Source organism: Lynx rufus, unplaced genomic scaffold (genome assembly GCF_022079265.1).
Source record: "Lynx rufus isolate CCGP_SWC_20201006 ecotype Redwood Valley unplaced genomic scaffold, mLynRuf1.p SCAF_8, whole genome shotgun sequence".
NCBI classification, from domain to species: Eukaryota; Metazoa; Chordata; class Mammalia; order Carnivora; family Felidae; genus Lynx; species Lynx rufus.
Window position 1 is genome coordinate 115,627,669 of NW_025814896.1, and position 5,399 is coordinate 115,633,067.

Here is a 5,399-nt window from a genome sequence, read left to right on the forward strand (position 1 = left end):
AAAGAATATGGCAATCAGGCAATTGAGGCTTATATGCCATTCAAAGCTAATGAAAAGGAGGTAGGGTTGAGGACTTGAAAGGGAGACAATCCACAGGAAGATGAAAACGAGTAAATGTTTGGTAAACAAATGTTTGCTGAGCCTATAGCAACAATGGGAGACAGAGAAGAATTTTAACCAACAGACTTTTCTAGGTCCTACCCTGTCTACCACACCTAATTCATACTGTACTGTAGTTATCTATGGTAATAGCTCCTTTTCTGAAATAAGTCCTCTATCTAAACTCTCTTACTTAGGCAGTCAGGAGAGAGGCAAAAAAAGAAATACTTCTTGAGTCCTCCGTTTCTTAAAAATAATCAGCATAAAATAGTTCACATGCCAAAGAGACAGTTTGGGGTGGCAAATTTTGCTCCCCTACACTGCAAAATAATTTTCTCTTTTACAAACAGGTCATGATCTGTTTATAGAGATGTGGGTTTTCCTATTCATAATCAGTACCCGCAAAACCACGTGAAAGCTGCCCAGGAATGTCTGATGTCATCACATCTAAAAAAATTAATTAGAGACAAGACTTTAGCACAGAGAAATGGCAGGCCACATCTTCAAGTCTTTTTGAGACACAAATGTAACTGTAAATGCTAAGAGTCTATAAAAAAGTAATGAATCAATTAGAGATAAAATTCCGTTGCATTAAGATAAATTCTTCATGATGGACCCAGTTAATCACATTTTATTCTCTGAATTCCTACTTGGAGCCTACCCCTGTGCAATAACAGTCTATGTGAATTACACAGTGCTTTAAGCAAACTTCTCTACAAAGGGCCAGCCAGTAAATATTTTAGGCTTGTTGAATATATGATCTCTGTTGCAACTACTCAACTCTGCTGTTGTAAAGTATGTTGCAGAAATAGCCACAGACTATTACCTTGTACAAAAACAGGTAAGTGTAGCTGTGTTTCAGTAAAATTTATTTACAAAAACCAGTGGTGGGCCAGATTTGGCCCATGGGCCACAGTTTGCCAACTCCCGCTTTAAAGTTTTTTTCAAACTACTTTACACAGTTATCTCTTTTGAGTTCTGAGAGGGGACACAGTATATGTGAGCTCCATTTTACAGGTAAGGAAACCAACTCAGAAAAGATAAGGGGTCTGCCCACGGTCACACAGGTAAGAAGGGACAAACCCAGCCACGTTCTGGGTGTTCTAATTCCACATCTAGTGCTCCATGACCACTGTACCTCGCCAGTGACACAAAAGAAGTATAGTCCCTGCCCAAGATAAATCAGGCAGGGCCGACACGTAGTCTTGTTCTTTTGTTCCAGCTGCCAAGAGCCTGGGATTGATCATGTTTCCAATACGATGCTTTTTATCATGCAGACAGACCATGGTGTGAGAAGCCTAGGTTTCTTTTCCAATTTTACCTCTGACAGCTTGGTGGGTTGTGGCGGGATGCCAGAGTTCTCTGGCAATCAGTCATCCCCTAAGAGGATTCTTTAGGTCCGTAGCACCTGTGAATGAGAATGTGGTTCTTACTTCTTTTGTTTCTTTTCCAGAGCCCCGTCTCTACCCTTATGTGAGTTAAGGGCTAAGTGTATGTGCCTAGCGTGAGTACACTGTTTGGCACAGTGTAGGTGCTCAGTAAACATCTGAATTCACTGAACATCAGGGCAGGGACTCAAGGCATGGAACACTCAGGTGTCTCACCTGGCCATGCCCCTCAGTGTTCACCAGCCAGTTAGCACCCAAAGGCCTCATCTGGATTAGGAGCACGAGGGACACCCCATCATAAATGTTCCTCTTGCCCCGAACGTCTATCGCGAAGTCAAGGACAACCAATGTTCACAAGTGAAGGTGGAGGCTCTGAGTACTAATTTGCTGAGTATGAGTGAACCCTGACATGAAGAACGTGACAGAGGAGTCTAGCACCCTCTGGGGAGGCAAGGAAAGGACGTTCAGGCATGGGGGGGGTGTCTCTAGGCTGCACACTTGCATATCAGGTGCCCCGGTCAGCTTTTCCACATTCATTTGCATAGTCTTATGCTAATGGCCTGCTGCAGCACTGTCTACTTACAATAGTTAAAATTAATTTCCAAATACAGCCAAGATGCATCTGGCCCTTTGCAGAGAGCTGTGGCAATCTGAGAACAAGCTGATTTCACCCACAGCTTGTAACATACAGAGGACATATAAGAATCACCAACTGCCCACATGTGGGTGTAGACTCTCCTTCAAGTGCCTTAGGAATACTTATTTAAAGGCAAGATATTTGTGTGTGTGGTTTCATTCTGAAATTTGGAGGGTGAGAGGATCTTGTGTTGGGCACTTTATCCTCTGAGCCCCACGAGGCACCAGGACTCGTTATGTGATGGGATGTTTTCGGACATGGGGAGAGATCTGAGTGTGACCCAGCCCTTGGGAAGGAGGGCACGAGCCTGGGTCAGCTTCTGAAGCTGAGGGACCTGTTATTATTTGTCATGTCACAAGCTGTGAAGGATTGCCGCTCAGGCTTGAAGGGACAAAAACAGCAAGATTTAGCCTCTCTGTGGCTCTGTGTTTGTTTATAAGTGTAAATGTGGTGCAGGAAGCTTCGCCTGATTGTCCATATCAGTAAGCAACTCGCGGGGAAAACACAAGGCCCCAGTAACAGTGTTTGGATCCCTGTAACCCCGGTTGGGACGGGGCTGGGTCTTCCCCCAGGAAGCATACCTGCAACATAGAACAACCGGGAGTCAGACTAACCTCAGAGAGAGGTAAGGGTGTGAGACAAACGGCATTCCACCAGCGTTAATCCTGTGGGGGATGAAAACGGGTGTTAGACAGGTGAGGTTTCAGTGTGTGAATCACTCAGAGCAGAGCCCGCAGGGGAATCCAAGGACAAGGCTGTTTCGTGAACTGGTCCCTCACGGCGCTTGATGAGCTAAATACAAAACCAAGGGTAAGTGTTCAGGAACTTTTATAGCAATGGACCAAATAATTGTGTTTCTGTTGAATCTGAAAAGAATTTTTTTTTTAAATTTTTTTTTCAACGTTTTTTATTTATTTTTGGGACAGAGAGAGACAGAGCATGAACGGGGGAGGGGCAGAGAGAGAGGGAGACACAGAATCGGAAACAGGCTCCAGGCTCCGAGCCATCAGCCCAGAGCCTGACGTGGGGCTCGAACTCACGGACCGCGAGATCGTGACCTGGCTGAAGTCGGACACTTAACCGACTGCGCCACCCAGGCGCCCCTGAAAAGAATTTTTAAAGGAAGGCTTGTATTTTGTATATCTTTTTTTAAATTTCACTTTTCTAATAATTTATATTCATTAATTTGTGTGACAAGTTGAAGATAAAAGAATATAGGTACTTTGCTAGTGATAATTTGAGAAGCACCAGTTAGAAGCACCAGTGTCCTAGGAGGTAGGCAGTGGGTCAGTAGACAGGCAAGGTGAGGGGAACTCAGTGAAGACCGGAAAGTCAAGGAAGGCTTCCTGGTGGAGGAGATAAAGTTAGACTTTGGAGGATGGGTAAGACCTTGACAAATGATGAGGACCTGCAGATCATCCTACCGCTGTGAGGGAGTACTTGTACTTGGCATAGACTTGATGGCAGACTGCTTTGAGTGCATATACAATCTGTCCCAAGCACTGTACTGGTGCAAATGAGAGCTGTTCACATTGAGGGCTGAGAACTGTTATGGGGATCAGGGCCCTGGGTCTGGATAGGGCTCTGGTGAAATTTTCCCATGCAACCCTGGGAAGATCATTTGATCCCCACTAGGCTGGAAGAACCATAAAGGCAGGGACTGCCTCTGGGGAATGATGCCTACCTAGCTCAAGCCCACCAGATGACAAATTCCCAGTAAAATTTTTGATGAGCCAATGGATGAATGGGTTTTGGTTTTAATACTTAAAAAATGAGTGGGGCTAGATAAGACTGGTGGGTTTCAAACTATAAAATGAGAAACCTTGCAAAGATGCACTGTGGTCCAACCTGCCTCTACCCTTGAGTTTCTAGAGGATTTCATTTGAAGAAGGAACCCCACAGCTAAAATATTTTTGGGGAAATACTAGATTTGATGATTTCAAAAGCCTATTCTAGCTTCTGACATTTTCAGATTCTAAGTAGACAAGAATGCAAATAATAGAGGCCATAAAACCATTGACTTATGGAATCACCACTGCACAAAAATAGATGTAGGAGATGTAAGGAAGCACTAGAATATTGGGGTTGGTGGGGTCCCATTGGCTTGCAGAGCTCTTAACATGAAGCTTGTTGACGAGCTTCAGAAGGAGGATCCATTGATCTCACGAAAATGTATGTAAAATTTTGCATGCCATTGACTGTCACTTAGGAGTGCTGTGGTTGCCTGTAACAGACACAACAGTGGTTGACGTAGAGAACCCTGCAGAGTCTGGCCACCACTATGGCTTAAATAAGCAAATGGCTTATCTTTCTCATGTAATGAGTCTAGAGGCAAGCCACCAAGGCTGTACGTGTGTTCAGGGAAATCATCAAGATCCAGACTCCTGGCATGTGGCTTTCTCCTAGTGATCCCAGCACAGCTACTCTATCTCCAGGTGTTACATCTGCTTTCTAGGAAGGGGAAAGGGCAGAGGTCAAAAGTGGTGCCAACTGGGAAAGCTGGTAAAGTCACAGCTTTTCCAAAAGCCCCACCTGATAGATTACCATGTTGATCTAATTGGCCAGCACTGTATTGGTGGCCAACTTGTCCTACAAGAAGGTCTTGGAAATCAAGTTTTATAATTGAGTGACCCAAACTGAGATCCTATTAATAAGGCAAAGGAGTGAATGGGTAGGTAGAGACAACTGTCAGTATTTGCCATGATATGTACATAAATGTTTTTTTTTTTTTACATTGCCAAAAATGTCTTTAAGGAAGGACTTAATTTTGAAGAGAATATAGAATGAGGAAAGCCAGAGACAGGGAAGTTGCAGGAGGAAGGATGTGTGCGAGTGTAGGGGTGATGGCTCTGTGGGGCAGGACAGAAGGTGCAGCCACTACTCCTTCCTTGTCTGGCACCAGGACCCTCAAGCCCAATGGACTGAGCTTCTGCTTCCTGCTGCCCTCCTCCCCACCTCCCTGCTAAACAGAAGTGTCCCACTGACATTGGCATGGTCACAGGCCCAGGACCCAGCCTAAGGCTGGCGACACCCCTCTTTTCCCTCAGGCCTTGGTAGTGGAGCCTGGACCCCCAACTCGAGCCCCAGCACTGGAGCAAGCACTCAAGGACCCTCACTCTCTAGGACGAGAACTGGCCCAGGTGCCCCAGCCCATCTCACTTTCTCTCCATCCTTCTCTTCTCTGGATGCAGCAAGTAAACTGAACATCGGCTCTCCATTCCAGGAGCAACAGAGACCATCCCAGAAGACCCCGGGGGTCCGTATCCACACTTGCC